Consider the following 9,587-nt stretch of genomic DNA (forward strand, 5'->3'; position numbering starts at 1 on the left):
GGCCAAAGTATTGGAGTTTCAGCTTTAGCATCAGTCCTTCCAATAAACACCCAGGACTGATCTCCTGTAGGATGGACTGGTTGGATCTCCTTGCAGTCCAAGGGACTCTCAAGAGTCTTCTCAAACACCACAGTTCAAAAGCATCAATTTTTCGGCGCTCAGCTTTCTTCACAGTCCAACTCTCACATCCATACATGACCACTGGAAAAACCATGGCCTTGACTAGATGGACCTTTGTTGGCAAAGTAATATCTCTGCTTTTGAATATGCTATCTAGGTTGGTCATAACTTTCCTTCCAAGGAGTAAGCATCTTTTAATTTCATGGCTGCAGTCACCATCTGCAGTGATTTTGGAGCCCCCCAAAATAAAGTCTAACACTGTTTCCACTGTTTCCCCATCTATTTGCCATGAAGTGATGGGACCAGATGCCATGATCTTCGTTTTCTGAATGTTGAGCTTTAAGCCAACTTTTTCACTCTCCACTTTCACTTTCATCAAGAGGCTTTTTAGTTCCTCTTCACTTTCTGCCATAAGGGTGGTGTCATCTACATATCTGAGGTTATTGATATTTCTTCCAGCAATCTTGATCCCAGCTTGTGCTTCCTCCAGCCCAGCGTTTCTCATGATGCACTCTGCATAGAAGTTAAATAAGCAGAGTGACAATATACAGTCTTGACGTACTCCTTTTCCTATTTGGAACCAGTCTGTTGTTCCATGTCCAGTTCTAACGCTTGCTTCCTGACCTACATGCAGATTTCTCAAGAGGTAGGTCAGGTGGTCTGGTGTTCCCATTTCTTTCAGAATTTTCCATAGTTTATTGTGATCCACACTGTCAAAGGCTTTGGCATAGTCAATAAAGCAGAAATAGATGTTTTTTCTGGAACTCTCTTGCTTTTCCCATCATCCAGCAGATGTTGGCAATTTGATCTCTGGTTCCTCTGCCTTTTCTAAAACCAGCTTGAACATCAGGAAGTTCACAGTTCACATATTGCTGAAGCCTGGCTTGGAGGATTTTGAGCATTACTTTACTAGCGTGTGAGATGAGTGCAATTGTGCGGTAGTTTGAGCATTCTTTGGCATTGCCTTTCTTTGGGATTGGAATGAAAACTGACCTTTTCCAGTCCTGTGGCCACTGCTGAGTTTTCCACATTTGCTGGCATATTGAGTGCAGCACTTTCACAGCATCATCTTTCAGGATTTGGAATAGCTCAACTGGAATTCTATCACCTCCACTAGCTTTGTTCGTAGTGCTGCTTTCTAAGGCCCACTTGACTTCACATTCCAGGATGTCTGGCTCTAGGTGAGTGATCACACCATTGTGATTATCTTGGTCATGAAGCTCTTTTTTGTGCAGTTCCTCTGTGTATTCTTGCCACCTCTTAATATCTTCTGTTTCTGTTATATCCATACCATTTCTGTCCTTAATCGAGCCCATCTTTGCATGAAATGTTCCCTTGGTATCTCTAATTTTCTTGAAGAGATCTCTAGTCTTTCCCATTCTATTGTTTTCCTCTATTTCTTTGCATTGATCGCTGAGGAAGGCTTTCTTATCTCTCCTTGCTATTCTTTGGAACTCTGCATTCAGATGCTTATATCTTTCCTTTTCTCCTTTACTTTTCACTTCTCTTCTTTTCACAGCTATTTGTAAGGCCTCTTCAGACAGGCATTTTGCTTTTTTGCATTTCTTTTCCATGAGGATGGTCTTGATCCCTGTCTCCTGTACAATGTCATGAACCTCCGTCCATAGTTCATCAGGCACTCTGTCTACCAGATCTAGTCCCTTAAATCTATTTCTCACTTCCACTGTATAATCATAAGGGATTTGATTTAGGTCATACCTGAATGGTCTAGTTGTTTTCCCCACATTCTTTAATTTAACTATTGCTGTAGTGACCGGAGAAGGCAATGGCACCCCACTCTAGTACTCTTGCCTGGAAAGTCCCATGGACAGAGGAGCATGGTAGGCTGTGGTCCATGGGGTCGCTAAAGTTCGGACACGACTGAGAGACTTCACTTTCAAGCATTGGAGAAGGAAATGGCAACCCACTCCAGTGTTCTTGCCTGGAGAATCCCAGGGATGGGGGAGCCTGGTGGGCTGCCGTCTATGGGGTCACACAGAGTCGGACACGACTGAAGTGACTTAGCAGCAGCAGCAGTAGTGACCAGTAATGACTAGTTTTGAGGAGCTGTAACCAGATAGGCTTCACCCCTCATATATCTTACTGAAGGTGTCTCTGATGCCTCTGGGAACTTCCTGAGAGACATATCAACCTGGAAATGAGTGAGCTAGAGTTGCTTTTGCCTGTGGCGGAAGGGGAAGGTTGCTGATGAGTAAATACTTTCCTTTTTTCCCTTTCAATTATAAGTGATATTAAAGATAACGACAAAAGATAACCTCTTAAAAATGGCAGCAATATGTAAAATATTTGTAAAAAATAAGATGGAGTCTCATATAAAGCATAGTAATTTAAACCATACAAAAATGAGAAGTAGAGAGAGAATGTCTCTACATTTAATTTTTGACACTGTAATTGGACACATTATTTTTTTCAAATGGAGAAACGCATTTTACTCAAATGTTAAGAAATATCCAGTGTTGTTAGTTGCTAAGTAGTGTATGACTCTTTGCCACCTCACAGTTTGCAGTGCACCAAGCTTCCTTCCCTGTCCTTCACTAGCTTGTGGAGTTTGTACAAACTCATGTCCATTGAGTCGATGATGCCATCTAACCATTAAGCATAATAGTTTCAATAAATGTGTTTAAATTAAAAAAAAGTTCTAAGATTCATTTCATAAGACTCCAGGGAAAGAAAGTTAGGCACCAGTCATCTGCACTAGTGACCAACTCGATAATATTCTTGTACTGGTTTTCCCTTCTTCCCTGTACTCCTCCCTGAACACTTACCCATGTGCTAGTAGATCAATTCCAGAATAAACCATATGCATGCCTCATATTTTGGTCTCAGGGGTCCCAGATTAAGACAGAGCTATACACTATGTGGATTGCTCTGCCTGCATTTTCTCATTTAATTAAAATTATCCATCCAGTACAATATATACTCCTATCCCCATGGTTTTATTAACTCAGATTAATAATTCACAGAAGGCCATTCAATTAAAATAACAATGGATAGAACTTGGATTCATCTGGTAGCAAAACCTGCATGTTTTCTGATCTATTACTCAAATGCTATTGGGAGAGATTAAATGAGATCATAAGCATAAGAATCTTGATGTAGTTAGTTCTCAAAAAAGGGCTTCAATCTGCAGAATTCATTTCCTGTCTTCAGGAAAGAAAAATATTCCACACCCCGTTTCACCCTCAAAGAAACATGGAAAAATTCAGCTGACACTCCAAATGTTAAGTTTTGTGCTGCTTAGACTATTTAGTTCCTACAAAAAAGAAACTTTGAAGAATTTATATCAGTCAAAAATACTGTAGGGGGAGAATAGAAATCAGTCCATCACATTATGCCCCAAACGCAGAAGAGCAGCCAAATCTGATTGCCCTGCACATTTAAGTGCAGTGAAATTCTGGGAATTGGGATCATCTGTCACTTCAGACTTGTCATCTTCTGCTGAAATAAAACATATAGTCTAATTTGCAAAGTTCTTTTGTGGAAAGAGTCTTAAAAATGTATGTAACCTCTGTCCCAGTAATTCCATTAGGAATTTATCCAATCTGAAATCTAAAATGTGGAAAAAGATCTACATGTTGGATACTTATGGCTGCATTCTTTAAAACTATGAAAATTGGAAGCAACAAAAGTCTGCAAAACAGACTGATGGTTAAGCAGTATACTACATCCATGCTATGAGATGTAGTAATTCAATATTCAAAGTATATTTACATGGGAAATTATTCATGGTATAGTATTTGGATAAACAGGGAATGAATTATATTGTGTTTTTAAAATGACTATCTGCATATTTTTATAAGCCTGAAGGATAGACAGTAAAAATTTAATAATTTTTCTTAAATTGTTGGGGCTATGGGTAATCTTAATTTTCTTAAAACTTTTTTGGTCTTCTCTCTTTTTATAAAGACCTCTAACTTGTAACAACAAAACCCCCAAGTTGTTAAAAGTATTGTTCTCTTTTATGAAGAACAAAATTATAATTCAGCAACATTTCTTCAAGAACCCTAAAAAAAATGTTATTAAACTATTTGATACAGATAGTCTGCTTATTTTAAAGAGAATGGAAGGGAAGAGAGGTAATATAATCAGATCTTTGTTGTTTAGTTACTAAGTTGTGCTGACTCTTTTGCAAGCCAATGAACCATAGCCTGTCAAGCTCCTCTGTCCATGGGATTTCCTAGGCAAAAACATCAGAGTGGGTTGCCATTTCCTTCTCCAGTGGATTTTCCCTAACCAGGAACTGAACCCACATCTCCCACATTGGTAGGCAGATTCTTTAACACTTAGCCACCAGGGAAGCCCCATAAATCATGTCTAGTGCTGGGCATAATCAAGAAGATATAGGCCATGTCCTTTATCAGTTTTTTTTTTTCCTTTTATTTTTTGTTCTTGAATTCCTTGAACCCCCTCCACCTTGTGGCCACAGGAAAATTTCCATTAGGCAAGTCTAACCATTATATTTTCCTGAAAAAGCCATTTGATGGCTATTGTCACCAGGATAAAGTCATTGCTTGTTTTAGTTAATTCTCTCTCAGTTGAAAATATCAGACAATTTCAGTAAGTGTAATAAAAAAAAGAATAGTGGACTGCCTTATATTCCTAAGAATAAAACTGGAAAGCTAATAGAACTGAAGAAAAATCTATAAGAGATAAGTTGTCAGGCAACAGAGTTGGGACCTCAATGCAACGTTAAGTTTATGTGAGTTTTGTATTCCTTTTGTCTCATCTTTGTGTGTGTGTGTGTGTGTGTGTGTGTAGGCTTTATTTTCTTACTCAGGTATTTTCTATGTGGTAAGGAACATGATTGGTCTAGCCCCAGTTTAGCAACTGTAACAGAAATGGCTTCTTTATATTAACATCTATACCGTGTAGGAGGATTTCATTGCACCTATTGACATTGGCTGCCCACACTTAGGACAATCCCTGTGTGTAAAGGACTAGAGTATTGTGGCCAAACTTGGTCATATAGTTTCTTCCAACCAGTGGCAAGAGTGGAAGCCACGTGCAAAGAGAAGGGAAAGTCCTGAGAGATACAGGTAGAAATTAAGGTATACTATAAAAAAAAATCCTTTATGAATAAACCCTTTGTCTACTTTTCAGTTCTTATCTGCTGTCATACTTTTTGTGCCATATAAAACTACAGGCATTCTAAAATATTTCATGCTAGTTTACAATCTGTGCTTTTGTAAAAGATTTCTTCAATCTGGAAATGCCATGAATTATCCATGTTTCTCAACTATAAAATATTTGTTCTTTTAGTTTCACTTCCTCTAAGAAAATTTTCTTGACTCCTAGTAGATATTAATTTATTTTGCATATACTTCAACTGTAGCTGCATTCTGCTTTCCTACTTACACTGGAAGCCCCTTGATAGTGTGGGGAGAGGAGGTTTGTAATAACATTTTATGTTTATAGCCCCAACACCAAGCAAGGCTCTCAATATATTGATATAAAGAGCGTTTAAAAATGTGTTGAGAAATCACTAGTTTTCTAAAAGGATCCATGATAGCAAAATTAATGAATTTAATAAACTAAATGTATTCATATATACAATAAATTATTGGATCACATTACATATAAAAATCAACTTCAGAATGATTAAAAACTTAAATATTAAAAGCAAAGTTAAAATTTACTGGAAATACAGACCATGATACCTTTATGTCCATGGGGAAAGAAAAGATTGAGATTTTTAAAAAGAAAATCCATAAAAGACTGATAAATTTGACTATGAGATTTAAGAAGTGTTCATTCAAAGATATCTCATAGTATTCAATATCCTAGAAGGAGGACCTAAGATTGAGACTTTTGTTTGAATAGTGTATTGAGGATACGCTGTTGGGAGTCACCTTTATGGAAATGAGAAAAATATAGGGAGAAGAAGGGGCTGAGAAACGATGTGATTTCAGTTGGAGTTTAGCTTCAGCCTAATTTCATAGGAAGCTCTGGAACATGAATTGTTCCACAGAATATGTCTTGTCTCGAGGTAAGGGGATCAGCCTCTTATGTCTGTATATTAGTCAGTTATTGGCTCTAAGCTGACTTCCAGGATTTGTGTAAGGAAGACCCATTGGCCACGTATAATTCCTTTGAGAAAGATGCAGTTGTAAACTACAAGCAGTTAACATTCATTCATGAGCAGCAACTACTAGGAAAGTCAAAAGGCAACATAAAAACTAGGTGAAGATTCTTAACTTAGACCTGACATAGGATTTGGATGCACAGACCTGACACGATTTTTTTTTGCAAATAAAGAAGTTCTACCAAAAAACTTCTTTGTGATACAAATTCTATGGACAGAATTCCATGGACAAAGGAGTCTGGCAGGCTCCATACGGTCACAGAGAGTTGGACACAACTGAAGTGACTTAGCATGCATACATGCACCAAAAAAATACATATGGTCAATGTATAAAGACAGTCTCAGCCTTATTAGCAAGTGAGGAAATGCAAATTGATACCATGAGATATCATTTTACGGTTACCTGACAATTATTGCAGAAAAGGTAGATCATCAGGATTTCATACCTTGTTGGGTTTGTAAATTTTTAGTATTTTATAAAAACAACTTGGCATTTTCCTGTAAAATTAAATATTTACATAATTTACAACCCAGGAATTCTCTCAGGTATATGCTCAAAAGAATGTTGAAAATTTCATGACAGCATTATTCATAGTAGCAAAAACAAAAAACTGAACATGACCCAAATTTCTGTGACTAGAATGATAGTTTAATTACAGTATATTCATAAAATGAAATATTATTCAATACTCAAAATAAGGAATTGCAACTACGCAAAACAGTGGACAAATATAGTAATGTTAAATAAAGAAAATAAAATTTCAAAAACTACATAAATGAGATAATTTTAATATAAAGCTCAAAAATAAAAAGTGAAAAAAACTAGAGAGAAAGAAAATATTCAAATTAAAAATGCTTTAGGGTTGGACAGCAAATCAAGACTTGGTGAGGTAGGGAAGGAAAAGTCTATAGATATAGATAGTTAATTAGAATGTTTTAGTTGTAGGAATGAGTGGTGAATTTATAAGTATTAGTCATATTAAAAAATGAACATATGCATACATGCAAAAAAATCAGGGACATGCATGAACTAGCGATTACTGTGATAAACCTAGGGATATGATTAATCCAATTTTTTATATCTTCAGTTCAGTTCAGTCACTCAGTCATGTCCGGCTCTTTGTGACCCCATGAATCGCAGCACGTCAGGCCTCCCTGTCCATCACCATCTCCCGGAGTTCACTCAAACTCATGTCCATCGAGTTGATGATGCCATCCAGCCATCTCATCCTCTGTCATCCCCTTCTCTTCCTGCCCCCAATCCCTCCCAGCATCAGAGTCTTTTCCAATGAGCCAACTCTTCACATGAGGGGGCCAAAGTACTGGAATTTCAGCTTTAGCACCATTCCTTCCAAAGAACACCCAGGGCTGATATCTTAGGTATACTTAAGTAAAAGGAAAACTCCAAGGAATGCATTGTAAGTATGTGGCTCTAAAACAGGTCTTCCTAGGTTGTGCTTGTGGTAAAGAAATTGCCTGCCAATGCAGGAGATGCAAGAGGTGTGGGTTTGATCCTTGGGTCCAGAAGATCCCCTGGAGTATGAAATGGTGACCCACTCCAGTATTCCTGCCTGGAAAAATTCCATAGACAGAGGAGCCTGGCAGGCTACAGTCCATCAGGTTGCAAAGATTCAGACATGACTGAGAGAATGAGCAAGCACGCAGGACCCTAAAAATTCTACTTAATTGAAGACAGCATATTAGAATTGAAATCACAAAAAGGGAGTTGATTTTTTTTTGTTTCTCATTTATTTCACATGATGTACTGTATAAGATATCTCTTGAGTCTGTCTTCTCTCCTTCCTTATCTGAAAAATGGGATTAAAGATAGCTGCCCTTACAGTCTTGTGTGGTTATCTTGAGATTCAGGAGAGACCTTTTATGTGATCTGTGTAAGTTGTAGACAGACACAGACATATATAGATGTGTATATATATATGTATGATTGAAATGTATGATTGAAAAAGCAATTATTACATAACAAAAAGTATTTACTGAAAGGCTGTTAGGCATGGAGCTAGGCACAGTCCAGCTATAGAGATGCACATGTAGCTGGTAACTATAGTGAAAAGTAATACATGTTTGAATAGGGATATGTTCAAGGTGTTGTTGAGTCATAGAAGCAGGAACAAGAGAGTAAATCAGAGATGACTTCACAGAAGATAAAATTGTGTTGCATCTTGAAGGATGAATAATTTATCAAAAAAGAAGATATTCAGGTAACTTGAGTAGCACATGACTTTGATGAGTTTAGAATATGTAGGGGTTTTAAAGTTACAGGAGCAGAAGGTTGTAATCAAAGTGAAATTCAGCTATTGAAAAAGTAGGGACTCAAGCTTAAATGAGAGTAAAGAAATTTATTATGTATCTCATGACTTTTTTTTTTAAAAAAGAACTCATTGCGTCTAATAGAAGCAAGGTCCAATGCTGTAAAGAGGAATATTGCATAGGAACCTGGAATGTCAGGTCCATGAATCAAGGCAAATTGGAAGTGGTCAAACAAGAGATGGCAAGAGTGAATGTCGACATTCTAGGAATCAGCAAACTGAAATGGACTGGAATGGGTGAATTTAACTCAGATGACCATTATATCTACTACTGGGGGAAGGAATGCCTCAGAAGAATTTGAGTGGCCATCATGGTCAACAAAAGAGTCTGAAATGCAGTACTTGGATGCAATCTCAAAAACCACAGAATGATCTCTGATCGTTTCCAAGGCAAACCATTCAATATCACAGTAATCCAAGTGTATGCCCCAACCAGTAATGCTGAAGAAGCTGAAGTTGAACGGTTCTATGAAGACCTACAAGACCTTTTAGAACTAACACCCAAAAAAGATGTCCTTTTCATTATAAGGGACTGGAATGCAAAAGTAGGAAGTCAAGAAACACCTGGAGTAACAGACAAATTTGGCCTTGGAATACGGAATAAAGCAGGGCAAAGACTAATAGAGTTTTGCCAAGAAAATGCACTGGTCATAGCAAACACCCTCTTCCAACAACACAAGAGAAGACTCTATACATGGACATCACCAGATGGTCAACACCGAAATCAGATTGATTATATTCTTTGCACCCAAAGATGGAGAAGCTCTATGCAGTCAGCAAAAACAAGACCAGGAGCTGACTGTGGCTCAGACCATGAACTCCTTATTCCTAAATTCAGACTTAAATTGAAGAAAGTAGGGAAAAACACTAGACCATTCAGGTATGACCTAAATCAAATCCCTTATGATTATACAGTGGAAGTGAAAAATAGATTTAAGGGCCTAGATCTGATAGATAGACTGCCTGATGAACTATGGAATGAGGTTCGTGACATTGTACAGGAGACAGGGATCAAGACCATTCCCATAGAAAAGAAA

Source organism: Bison bison, unplaced genomic scaffold (assembly GCF_000754665.1).
Source record: "Bison bison bison isolate TAMUID 2011002044 unplaced genomic scaffold, Bison_UMD1.0 scf7180017863957, whole genome shotgun sequence".
NCBI lineage: Eukaryota > Metazoa > Chordata > Mammalia > Artiodactyla > Bovidae > Bison > Bison bison.